Raw genomic sequence first — 13,488 nt, forward strand, 5'->3', positions numbered from 1 at the left:
TTATCTTTTCCCAGCAGGGTTTATTGACCCTGTGTACAGTCCATTCACTTTGCTGGTTTAGAAGAGAAGCTTGTTCAGCAGTCACTAGGTTCCCTAAGCCCACAAATACTTTGACTACCAGACATATTGACAGTACACTCAGCTCAGCTGGAACTCTGTATATGCCCTGGAACTCTGTGTTTGTTTTGCCTTGGCTCTGACCAAAAGAGCATGGTGTCACTGCAGTGGAATTAGAGGAAACAGCACTGTTTTAAATAGAATCTCCTGCAGCAGTTGCCCACAACGGAGGTGCAAGCCTCATTAGTCCCTGGAACCAGTACCATATTGAATGCATACATATACCTCCATTCAGCAATTAATTAACTCTGAGAAAGAAAAGTCTCCACCAATAACTGGATTTAGTCTAGATTTGCATTGCTTAAGCCAGGCATGGCCAAACTTGGCCCTCCAGCTGTTTTTGGGACTACAGCTACCATCATCCCTAGCTAACAGGACCAGTGGTCAGGGATGATGGGAATTGTAGTCCCAAGACAGCTGGAGGGCCAAGTTTGGCCATGTCTGGCTTAAGTAATATCTTCACTTTTCCACACAAGGGTTACCTCAGTCACCTGGTTGTGAGTTTTTATTGATTAGAGATCCCTTGTAACCTCCCTGATACACCACAGCAAGAAAGTTGCACTGCAGTGCCTGGTGACAGCTCACTACCTGTGTCTTTTGTATTATTACTAATAATTTGATGTATTACCCAGCTTTCACCATAAGATCCCAGGGTGTGGGACATAGCAATTTAAAACACAATGTTAAAATCAGTGTAACACAAATTGTTGTCACTTCTGTCTATTCTATCTTTAATGAGCTCACCCTTTTTGTTAGAGCTAACACTAGTGCTCTGGCCTATCTAGATCTCTTGAGCTTGCCTCCTCTCCCTGTCTCTCACCCATATATGCTGTTTTCTTTGGATTACTCAGGATCCTGGTGGGAATAACAGGCCAGTGGTATCTCAGCATGAAAGCTTTTTCTGTTTTCTTAACTTTATTATGAGGTTTTGAAGTAGGCAAGTTGGACAGGCATGATGGCCGACTTACTGATCTCATCAGTGTCTATTGAGGGCATCCTTTCAGGAGTAGAGAAAATTTCATGCTTATTTTATCTAATTCAGAGTTTCCTTACAATTCCCATCATTGCTGACCATTGGTCCTGCTAGCTAGGGATGATGGAAATTGTAGCCCAAAAACAGCTGGAGACCCAAGTTTGGGAAACCCCAATCTACTTGTTAAACTGCTGCAATTTGCAGTTTAAATTGCTGTCAGAAACTCTGAATTCAGTCACAACTGGGCACTCGCAAATCATGGTAAAACTCAGGAGACTACTACTATTTATTATCTCTTTCAAGGAGGGTAATTATTTGCATATCATGTCTCCTTCATATTTCTATCTTTCCCATTTCTGTAGTATAAGGTAAAGGGACCTCTGACCATTAGGTCCAGTCGTGACCCACTCTGGGGTTGCGGTGCTCATCTCACTTTATTGGCCAAGGGAGCCGGCATACAGCTTCCGGGGCATGTGGCCAGCATGACTAAGCCACTTCTGGCAAACCAGAGCAGCACACGGAAACGCCATTTACCTTCCCACCGGAGCAGTACCTATTTCTCTACTTGCACTTTGATGTGCTTTCGAACTGCTAGGTTGGCAGGAACAGGGACCGAGCAACGGGAGCTCACTCCGTCGTGGGGATTCAAACCGCTGACCTTCTGATCAGCAAGTCCCTAGGCTCTGTGGTTTAACCCGCAGAGGCCCCCCGCGTCCCATAATTGTCCCTAAATTCTTGTGTATGTATAGACACGTTGGTAGATCTGTTAGCATACACACATGAAGTTGTCTTACTTCTGAGATCACAGTAGTCAAGTTATTTATGCTGACATCAATGGCATGAGCATCAGTTTCTCTATTAGACCTCTGAAAGAATGTAATGTTGAACCAGATGCTGTATGTGTCTCACAGAAGCTTCAGGGTGAATAAATTAAATAACCCCTCCCTCAGTGCTGCTTCCCATATAAAATGAACTGCCCAAATAGAACTCATTTGCAGGTGGTAAAGTTAGGAGTTGGTGGGATTCACCAACCATAGTCTTTGGAGAGGGCATTGGTGAGGGTGGAATTCTCCAACATTTTTGAGATAGCCAAAATAGAAAAGAAAATTTATATGAAACTTATTTTATGATAAATCTTGGTTCAGTTAATACTGAATGAAACTGTTAGATCATATTGGTGGAGGGAGGAAGCAGCAGGCGAAGAGGAGGGAGATTGGAAGGAGCAGAGTCAAGTCTATTGCTTTCTTCAGCAAGATTAAAGTAATATTAAACAATCTGCACCAATTTACTCAGTGGCAGATATAGACTTTTTTTTTTTGCCAAATATTCTCTGAGCCAGTGCGTAGGCAGTGAAAAGCTATGTGTGTGACCTCTGTTGCTGTTTACTCTGGGGAAATAAGTGGGGAAAAGAGACCTTTGTACATACTTTGACTCCTGCAGCAGTGAATCAGTGGCAGGATCTTCCAGTAGTTTTCCAGTTCAAAATATGTTGATTCAAAATGCTGATCAGTGTGTCCCTATCAAGAAAGGGTACAGCTTAGTTATCCCTTACGGTACAGCCACTGTCACATTTGCCCTCCTTAAGCACAGATAGCTTGAAAAACAGTGTGAGCATTTATATGTGAGAGGGTGGTAGTGGAACACTGAAGAGGGAAAAAAATAGTTGCATTCAGGGGCTTAATAAGAACAGAACTGCACTTTTGCCCCAAAGACATGCGTAAATCTGCAAAACCGTAAGTGATTTGATGCTTCAGCACTTTAATGTAAACTGGAGAAAGGACAGGAAATGAAACAAGATTACGTTGTAATGGCAGATTAATGGCCCTGCAGGTTTTAAATTCAGCAGCTCCATTCTCTGCTTATTTTAAGTTTCAGAACAAGGAGTAATTGTTTGAAAGAATCTCTGCAATGGGTGAGGGTGGGAGGTGGCACATAAGAGAACTCCATTATTATCTTGTACCTATGAAAGACTTGACCTTTGAGGGCAATGCTAAACAGCAGTGGGAGGAAAAAATAGATTCGTTGCACAAATCCTCACTGCTTTCTAAGTGCTATCAAACCTTGCTTGCTAGGCCAGCTGCAGGAATTTTGCTGCCGGAGGACAAGAGGGAGTCCCCTCCCAATTGCATGTACCAAAAGCAGCCAGACTGACCTTACTTCAACAATGGCAACAGGACTGTATCCTCCACATCTGAGGGCAGCAGGTTAGCTTAGCGGGTGCAGGGCAAGCTATGCATTGTACACACAGCCCTATCCTCCCAACAATGTGCTGTCACTCCCCTGCCTCCATTTCGATCTCTGTATGGGACAGCTGCATATTCTTGCACTGCAGGGGGTTGGACTAGATGATCCACAGGATCCCTTCCAACTCTAGAATTCTAAGATCTGCTGCCTGAAACAGCCAACTCACCCTACCTAACAGTAGGGCCAGTCCCGCAGCATCAATGGTCAAAGAACTTTGCAAGCATGGAGCTGTTTCTTTATGGCTCCTTGTGGTAACGCTTGTTCATTTCTTGTGAAGCAACATAATTCAGCTGGTCAGATACGATTTAAAGTTGCTAATACAGCAGAATAAATTAGCTTTAAATCTGTTCAGCTTTAATAAATGAAAACCTGGGCTGCAATCCTGTGCCTACTTACAAGGGAATGTGGCCCACTGAACTAGATAGTTCTCATTTCTAACCAAACCTGTGCATGCCTGTAAAAGGATTTGAATCTTGAAGGGAATGGAAAGGGAGCCAGTATAAAGATGCATTTATTTATTTATTGCTTAGGAAATAGTCCAGCTGATTGTGTGTGTGACGTGCCACATGAGGAAGACTAATCCACCTGAGGAAGTGGAACTGGGTCACTGAATTTTGCTCATAGGCTCCCTGGCCCTCTTGTGTAATTTGGGTTCCCTCTGACCCTGCTGTTTACAACCTGCCCCCAACAGATTGTAACCTATGCAGACTCATGCCATGATAGATTTGTTAAACCTTTGAGGCAGGAGTCAGCAACCTTTTTCAGCCATGGGCCGGTCCACTGTCCCTCAGACCATGTGGTGGGCCGGACTATATGTTGGGGGGGGGGGGAAATGAATGAATTCCTATGCCCCACAAATAACCCAGAGACGCATTTTAAATAAAAGGACACATTCTACTCATGTAAAAACATGCTGATTCCCAGACTGTCCGCGGGCCGGACTGAGAAGGCGATTGGGCCGCATCCGGCCCACGGGCCTTAGGTTGCCTACCCCTGATTTAAGGCACCACAGAAGTTTCCCTTCTTCAACATTTGAATCTCAGTGCCTGGGAATAACCCCATTGACCACTGTGTAATGACAGGCAGGAATTCAATTGATCAGGAACTTCACAAGGAGGGAGGAAAGCAGCAAGTCTTCACAGGAACACAGGAAGCTGCTTTGTACCAATCCAACCCACTGACCCATCTAGTCTGGTATGGTCTACACTGACTGGCAGCAGCTCTCCAGGGTTTCATGCAGGGGCCTCTCCCAGCCCTACCTGAAGTTGCCAGGAGTTGAAACTGGGACCTTCTGCATGGATGGGTATACATGTGGGATGCCACATCTGAATGTTTCTCCCACATCAAATAACAAAGGAACAAGGTGCGGAATAAAGGTTGTTGCAGGAATTTATGTATAGGTTGGGGGGGGGGGTTGTCCCTCCAGCAGATATCATGCACATGCAGCCCACTACCAAAACCAGCACAATCACTTTTGTGACTTTTGTGATTTGTCCCCACAAAACACTTAATCACAGTTTCTTCCTGTCTATTCAAAGGGCCTTTGCTGCACGATACCAAATGTAACAATTCACTGATAAATGTATCTATGTACTGGCTCACTGGGAAAACTTTAGCTCACTGGGGAAACTTCAGAAATTCATATACACATGTGAGCTCAGCTACTCAGCAGCCCCTCTGCCTGAATGATAATTCCTGGCATCCTGATACCTGAGTGCCAGATAGCCATTCCAGAAATAACAAACCCAGATTAACTTGGTGTGATTAACTTGGCTGTTAAATAGGGAAATGTAAATATATTTTTTATTATACTTGGTGGATGTTTGGTAGAGGGCAAGGAGATCCATGGGGCAGGGTCCAGGATGCTCAGATTACTGCCACCAGACCTCCCCTTTCATGATGTATTAGTGATGTAGTTTGGGGGTGTAACATGGGGGTTTAGCAGCTAATAAAAGTTTGGGGGCTCTTTTGTTCGGGGCTTCCATCTTGTTCCACCTTGTGGCAGGTGGGAGTCCTGTCACGACAGTCTTCAATAAAGACCAAGCCTACTGGCTGCTGTTTTGCTCTGGTATTCCTGGATGGTGCCCTTGTTTTTTGTCCAAGGGAGCCCTCAGATTTCTCCGTTAACAAGGTCCATATGGGGGTTCTGCTGTCCCTGTGTATCCTGCCTCCTGAGGCCCCCAACCTCACCTTGCCTCATGGTGGCCAGGCCCTGCTTGAGAAGTCCCAACTTCCTATCCGCCTCCCCCCCACGCATGGAGGTGCTTTTCGCCTCAGGCCCCCAAAAGGCGCCAAAATCCCTACCACTCCCATCAAACAAAAACAAATCCTGGGAAGTGACTGCGCCTGCGCACAGATGGCTCGAGCCGGCCAGACGAGCAGGCGGAGCTTCGTCCCTGCTTACCCATCCTTCCCCCGCTCCCGCCTCACTCCGGTTCGGTAGATGCCCCTCGTCAGGGAGCTGAAAAGCTCTCGCGCTCTGGACGTTGGACGCGCATGCGCATTCCCCTTATCGTCGCGCGCTGGTGGCTTTTGACAGTTAAAAAAGGAGCGCGAGGGCCGGGCGGGAGGGGGAAGCGGAGGAGGAGGGGGCGGGGCCTCCCGTCCTGAAGTTTTGAGGAGAGAAGGAGGGAGCGGGCGGCGACTCTCCTCGGCTCCGCGCCAGGCGAGGCTGGGGTTTGGGTCCCGGCCAGCCTTCCTCCGGGCAGAGTCTGCCGTCTCCCTTCTCTCCCTGCTGCGTTCCCTCAGTGCGCTCGTCGGAGCTCTGAGAGGCGCCCGCGCCGGTAAGGATGGCGGGTGGGCGCTTCTCCCTTCGGAAAGAGGGGTGTCTGAGGGGACGGGTGTGAGGGAGGGGAGGGTGCAGCCCCTGTCTGCGGGGGGGGGGGTTTATAATGGTGCGATTAGCTCTGGGCTTAACGGTCTCACAGGAACTCCCCCCCCCCCCAATTTATATGGCAAATGTGCATTGCTGCTCGGACTTCCAATGGGGTCGGGGGGTGAGGGGCTCCTCCTGAAGTTTCTGCTGGTTGGGGGGGTGGGGGTGGGGGCTGTGGACCGTGTGGACATCTGCTTCAAATCCCTACCCCGAGAGTAACTATTGGGGGAAATTCGTGGAAGACCCCCCCCCCCGCTTCTCTCTCCAGGGGGAGAAGGAGGTGGGGGGGGCACACGACTTCGTTTATTGCCATTGCCAGCAAGGCAGATGCCTCACACGCGTTTTACTCAAATTGCCGCAGGCGAACGTTTTGCATTTCACCTCAGTGTTTACATCCCCCCCCCGCAGAAAAGGATAACGGCGACAACACTTCGCGCATCTGATTCGGTCCGCGAAAATCTTTATGCCACGTTTAGTGCTTTTAAGGCGCCCCCCCCCACGCTCTTTTTGATTCTGTTGTAATTCTCGGTTCGCTTATCTGGGAGAGCGAGCCCCTTTTTATAAAAAAATCATTTTATTAGTTTCAATTCACTATAGAATAAAAACAGAAAAAAGAAAAAGAAAAAAACAGAAAAAGAAAAAGAAAGAACATTACATAGCAAAAAACACCAACAAATCAAACATACAATAACTAAACAAAACAACAATAATTGACAATAAAGAGCGAGCCCTTTATGGGACATTGTGAAATTTACTTCCAAGTAAAAGTGCACAGGACTTCGGTTGTTTCCTTCCGATTTTAGGGAAGCAGCTCTGTTCCAGCAAGAGTAGTTCTATGCTGGTGGTTTTACAGCATCTCCTTCGTTTCAAAGTGTGCTTGTAAAATTTAAAGTTGCCCCTCGTTTCAGAGTTTGTGTTTGTGCAAGCACACACTTTGGTTGAGCTGGATATACCACATACAATACATACCTTTTCTTGGGGGGCGGAAAAAACTATTCTTCCCACTAATACTTAATCTCTGTCGCTTCAAAGGGCAAGACCAGAACCAAGGTGTGGAAAGTTAAAGAAAGCAGATTGTGGCTAAACATTAGAAGAAACATCCTAACAATAAGAGCTATTCAACACTGGAAAAGACTGCCTTCCTTCACTAGATGTATTTGAGCGCACCCATCTGTCAGGGATGCTATTTCTGCATACTGCGCTGCAGTTCCTATACTAAGCAACAGGTTGGATTAGATGACCTCCACAGTCCTTTCTAACTCTATTAATTCCATTTTCTCCATAGCTGTTGGATGCTGCTTTCATTTCAAGCCTTTCTTTGCTGTTTGACATTACAAGTCACCCCATCCTCTGCCCCCCTCACTAACTGGACTGGAAGAACTGCCATCGCTTTTTCCTGTTCTTGCAGTGGCTAGAAGCTATTTATATCCTTATCGTTACCCACCAAAGGTCCGTTCTTAACCTGAAACTGTTCTTAACCTGAAGCACCACTTTAGCTAATGGGGACTCCCGCTGCTGCCACGCCGCCAGAGCACAATTTCTGTTCTCATCCTGAAGCAAAGTTCTTAACCTGAAGCACTATTTCTGGGTTAGCGGAGTCTGTAACCTGAAGCGTATGTAACCCAAGGTACCACTGTATAGGTTATTTTACCTAGTGTTGTCCTGACAACTAAATGGTTTAAAGAATGTCAAAATGATGGCTCCCCACTCCAGTGCTTTGATCCAGAGGTGAATAGGAGGCTATAATCTGTGTTTGTGATTGTGAGTATTTATTTATCTGCTATAAGCATGCTTTGCAAGCAAGGAAAAAATTAGCCCTGCACTATTCCAGGTGCCTGATTAGGGTGAATTGGCAGTGGCTAAAATGTGTTGGATGACCTTGAGATTGAAATTGTAGGGATGCACTTCATTTGGAGGGTTATGGTTATTTAAAAGCGTAACGATATAGAAAGTTTGTCCTTTTTCTACACAGTAGAAATACTTGCATTCCAAACACTGCAGCTCTGCAGTGAGTGCTTTTTACTTTAATAATTTATTTGGGAAAGGTTTGTAAATAGCAATCTTCAAGTATTAAATCTGAGGGGTCACTTTCTTTCTCAAAATCCAAAGATTCAGCCTGTCTTCTCCTTCAGGGCCAAACACTGACTTTCTTTTAGGCTTCCTTTCTCTATTATAGGCAATTGTAGTTACTGTATTTTTCGCTCTATAAGACGCTCCAGACCACAAAACGCACCTAGTTTTTGGAAAAGGAAAACAAGGAAAAAAATATTCTGAATCTCAGAAGCCAGAACAGCAAGAGGGATCGCTGTGCAGTGAAAGCAGCAATCCCTCTTGCTGTTCTGGCTTCTGGGATAGCTGCGCAGCCTGCATTCACTCCATAAGACGCATACACATTTCCCCTTCCTTTTTAGGAGGGAAAAAGTGAGTCTTATAGAGCAAAAAATACGGTACTTTGTGCGCTGAATCTGCTACTTTGAAAAGGGTAAAAATGTTTGCAGTTGCCATGTGAATACATTGATACAAAAGTACCAGAATTACTTGTCCCTAAAGATTTGTAACCATGTTAGCTGGTTGCAGCACAGCTGAAAATTTTAAGGTGCCACAAGACTTTGTTTTCCTCCCTGATGGTTGGCTAATGATTTGAGAATGGTGCAAGTTCTTTATCTTGTATTTTCTCCTTTGTTTTCCTTTAACTAGGTGAAGCAAGTGAACAGATGTATTTTGTTTTGGTAGTGATGGATTATTATTTTTCTTGTGGGGTGGGGAGTGGGAACAAACAGGGGTGGAAAGTGGGATGAAATATATTGGGAAATTAATATTGGAAACAGTCTTTTGGGAGAATCAAAAGGTGAAATGTTTTGGGAGAAGGCTAATTGGCAAAGAAATTGTTTTGGGAACCTGGCTTGTGCTTCAGATTCCAACTTTGCTCTGCTCACAGTGTGTTGTCTTGGGCAAGCCACTTTATTTTATCTGGTTCTGTACTCCAGTTTCCTGTACTGGCTCATCAGATATCTCTGGGAAACTTACAAACATGACATGAGGGCAGCATCCACAACTGGTGTTCAGAGGTATATGATGTACATGGAAAATCGGGGTGGAGCAGAATTAAGGGAATCCATTGTGGGAGTGGGTTTCTAGCATATATGGGACATATAACAGTCCCAATTTTGGAGGTAATGGCTACCCCTGGTTGTGGGATAACACTGCATTCTTTGACTTTTTGCTAGGTGCGAGCTCAGGAAAATGTGTTTTCTCTGTTTCAGTATTTTTGAAAGTTAAACAGTGCGCCTGAGTGTTTGTGTGTGTGCTGGCATGCTTCTGTTTGAGTTATTGTATATCTTAAACTTTGTACAGTAATAACATCTAATTCGTATAGCAATCCATAAACACCTTTTATAGGATGGAAGGCATGTTAAGAATATGTAGAGCAGTTCTCCACCCAAGTTGGAATCAACCATATACAAACTTGTCTACATGTTAGCCAATATAGTATAGGTTGTCCACAACTGGCACAAGAGTTAAGTGTCTTTAACTAGGGGCATGCCTGATGAAACAGAGGTTCAGGTAGGGCAGCTAGTTGCCATTAGCTAATCTGCTTTAAAATGATTAGCACAATCTTCCATCAAAAGAGGCAGAAGGGAGGTTAGAGGTAATGTTCCAAAAGTGCAGGGATGTTTGATGCCACCATAGCTAGTAACAAATAAATAATTTTATCTTGTTTTACAGACAAGACTCAGGCCAAGAAACTTGCCTAATTGGAGTTTGGCAGGTGTTTGAACCCTGTGCTCCAAATCCAGATTTGTTCACCACTAGTTTGTGCTGAGTTTATTACATCCTATGCTTACAGTCACCATTTAGGTTTGTTATATATTGTTGTACAGAAGCTTTAAAATGATGTTAGCTTCATGAAAACTTTGCAAAACAGTGCCAATATAGTCAACCTCAGAGCAAACAACTTTGTGATAACATTAGTTTCTGATTGCCAAGCTACAAATCTTGGGTCTAAATTTTCAGCTGGCACAGAGCCCCAGAGCTTGCTGTGGTCAACGGGAGTGGAAAATTATGTCTGAAAAGCCTCCACAGTGGCAGGAGGGAGCATTTGGCTGTACAAAATGCTAAGAAATGGAGATGTTTTGGAACATCAGCTTTCCACTAACACACTTGAGGGTAGTGGATCACGTGGCTAGGTTTTTAAAATACTTGTTCCTTAATTACAAAATTATTAATTTCTGTTCTGCTGCTTTAGAAAGGATAGGTTTTACGGGAGGCTTACTTGTGTTAGTGGCTGTGCTCGAAGTTGTCAGCATTTTCTATTGCCAACCAGTATTCATGGTGGTTAAAATACAGTCAGAAGGGCTGGGAAGAATGACTGTACTAAATTGCTTGCTGACCAGCATTCCTACTTAGTTGCCAGTTAGCTGTTTTTCAAAGCTGGCTTTAGTACTGGGCTTATACAAACTACTAGTGATTATCCATATCCCCCCTGTTTTCATTGTTGGTAGGAGCCTTGCCTTCAGCCTATCTGTGGTGAATAAAAGGTCTTGCCAACCCACCATATCTTGGAAGTATACTTTACTAACCAATACTTTGTGTGCAAGGCTGTATGGAGGAGCCAAGAAGTGTTCAGAGATTAACTCTTCCAGTTTCTACCAATATGATTTGCACAAAGGTAGAATTTCCTCATATCAATTTCCTCATATCATTGACACTACATTGCTATCAACTGATAGCCATCTCAGCTACTCTGATTTAAACTCACTTTAGATTTCAGACAAGCTGACAGCCAAGCTCCTTTATTGTGAAAGGCAGTTGCATTCCAATCATTCTTATTTTTTTGGTCCTATTAGCCAGGGTTGTCTGATCTTTGTACTAAATAAATCAATCAAAAGTCTATACAAAGGTAACCCGAACTGTGGACCAAGAAAATGGAATTATGTTACACTGTTACACAAATCAAGCTGATGTGCCTATATATTTTTACTTTTGTATGCTATGTTCTGCTTCTGAGAATTGTGGGAAGGGGTTAGAAAGCCTTTGGCAAAACTAGTTGCGAATTCCAGTTCCTATTCCAATAGGAAAAGCCTACTTTAAATTGTGCCCCGCCTCCAGTTGTTTGTTCTTTGTGGGAAAGCATAATTATTTTCAGTTTATTTTACAAATTCATAAACTGCTTCACAGCCTGAGGCCATCAAAGTCATGTAGAACAGGATATTCAGTATTCTACCTACACAACAAATAACAGCTTCAAGGAGGATGCTTTCTGTATGTGTGAAAAATGATTAATCTACCCACCCTGGACCCTTTCTGAATTGGTGGTTTCTATGGCTGCAACTTTAAAGAAAAGTGGGTGATCTAACTTGCCTGCATTGCATCTTGTTTGGTCTCTGTGATGCTGAATCCTGTGCCCATTTTTAATAATAATAATAATAATAATAATAATAATAATAATAATAATAATAATGCTAATAATACACACCTGACTGTGCTGCCCCAGCCACTTTATGTAGTATACACAAAGAGACATAAGTTTCCATTGATTCTGTATACTTGTGATTTTTCTCTTATGCTCAGATGAAACACTCCTTTATCTGAAAAATCATGATGCTGTTAAATTTTTTTTTAAAGCCGCCTAAACTAGAAGGCATACAGTAGTTGTGAATCTGGAAATGTTTATAACTTGAGGGGTACAAAGTATGTGAGATGTTCGGCCATGATTTTTATTTCACAAAACTTCTAGAAGTGTTTTTCTGCTTTATATGTTTTGATGGAAAAGAGGGTATTACTCTTTGGTATAAATAGTTGTGGTTAGGGAAGAGGATAAAAATAGCTCATCAGCCATGGTGAGGCATAGCCAGAAGTTGAACTTAAGCAATATTTGGAATGTAAATCAAACTAGCAGGAAATTCCAAGTTAAGACTGGCATTTTGTCCTTACTTAACACACACATATGAACTTCCTGACTTTTCTCAGTTAATAACTCAAGACAGTTGCATTGCTTTGAGGTTTTTAAGCAGTTCAAACTAGCAGATTGGTTTTAAAGGGATGGTAGCACTTTTGCATGTAGAAGGAACAGGGTTCAGTCCTAAGGATCATCCAGTTTGGATCTTTGCCAGAAACCCTAAAGGAACAGTGTAGGGAGGAATATTAAAGTGTTGTACACCAGAAATTGTAGGATTGTTGTCTTGACACTCTGTCCTGCTTGAAAAGCAATAAAGTGATATACTCTTCCCTCTAACTGTTCAGATTGGGAACATGATGCAAATTGCTGAGTGAACACACCATGCAAACACCTGATAAATTTAGCTTTGTGTGTTTTTGGATTATAATCTGCATGCATATTAGTGCTTTACACATACATGGGAGGGTCAGTGATATCTTTCTGCTGCATTTACATAGGTAAACACTTTCGAGAAACTTTGAATTTATGCATTCATCTTTTCGTTTCCTTGAAACATTTCAACTGTCATGTTCAGTGCTTACTATTTAAAGGTATAATCTTCAAATCCGCATAGGGAAGAGCTGCTTGAATTCAAACTTTATGTTCACTCAAGCTGCCTATATGCATGCAGATGTCTCCTCACCGCTGCATTTTACTCAGGTGTACCAGGTCTTGTTTCAGTGCTTTATGCTCTGAATCATAAAGGTAAAGGGACCCCTGACCGTTAAGTCCAGTTGCGAATGACTCTGGGGTTGTGGCGCTCAGCTCGCTTTACTGGCCGAGGGAGCCGGCGTACAGCTTCCAGGTCATGTGGCCAGCATGACTAAGCTGCTTCTGGCGAACCAGAGCAGCGCACGGAAACGCCATTTACCTTCCCGCCAGAGCGTTACCTATTTATCTACTTGCACTTTGATGTGCTTTCGAACTGGTAGGTTGGCAGGAGCAGGGACCAAGTAACGGGAGCTCACCCCGTCACGGGGATTTGAACTGCCGACCTTCTGATTGGCAAGCCCTAGGCTCTGTGGTTTAGACCACAGCGCCACCAGCGTCCCTTGCTCTGAATCATATTGGTGATCAAAGATGAGCTTGCGCCCACATGCCTAGCAGTTAGCTCTGAGACCAGACCAGATTCGATTTGATTTATTATATTTTTATGCCACTTTTCATTCAAATGAATTGAAAAGTGGCTTAGTAACAATAACATAAGAGAACATCCCAAATGCAACATAAATAATATAAAATAATTAAATCGTCTATAAAACACCATTAACAAAACAACTTTAAAAAAAAGATAAACAGCACAATTACAATAAAAGTCATAGGATTCATAAAGTACTACAG

The 13,488-nt window shown here is 43.6% G+C and overlaps 1 protein-coding gene and 1 long non-coding RNA gene across 8 annotated transcripts in view; one reads left to right on the forward strand and one right to left on the reverse strand.

Annotated features, from left to right (window-relative positions):
• LOC310702835 lies at positions 1–5,845 on the reverse strand. 4 transcript variants are annotated; one of them, XR_014523659.1, is made up of 4 exons: positions 5,739–5,845; positions 2,517–2,607; positions 1,885–1,956; positions 1–219 (listed from the first exon to the last, which is right to left on the reverse strand). It is a non-coding gene; the product is annotated as an uncharacterized lncRNA (long non-coding RNA). The 4 variants fall into 4 exon arrangements; XR_014523660.1 differs by lacking the exon at positions 5,739–5,845 and adding an exon at positions 5,525–5,732; XR_014523661.1 differs by lacking the exon at positions 5,739–5,845 and adding an exon at positions 3,248–3,562.
• The window catches only part of LOC310702676 (stonin-1-like), a 26,813-nt gene continuing 19,099 nt past the window's right edge, over positions 5,775–13,488 (forward strand). Inside the window, exons 1-2 of one of the 4 annotated variants that reach the window (XM_083494649.1) lie at positions 5,775–6,117; positions 7,242–7,970. The gene's annotated coding sequence lies outside the window, so the exon portion shown is untranslated. The remainder of the gene's footprint in view (positions 6,118–7,241; positions 7,971–13,488) is intronic. The other 3 variants (XR_014523579.1, XR_014523578.1, XM_083494648.1) reach the window with 3 other exon arrangements.

Source organism: Podarcis liolepis (genome assembly GCF_965112155.1).
Source record: "Podarcis liolepis genome assembly, chromosome: 3".
Lineage (NCBI taxonomy): Eukaryota > Metazoa > Chordata > Lepidosauria > Squamata > Lacertidae > Podarcis > Podarcis liolepis.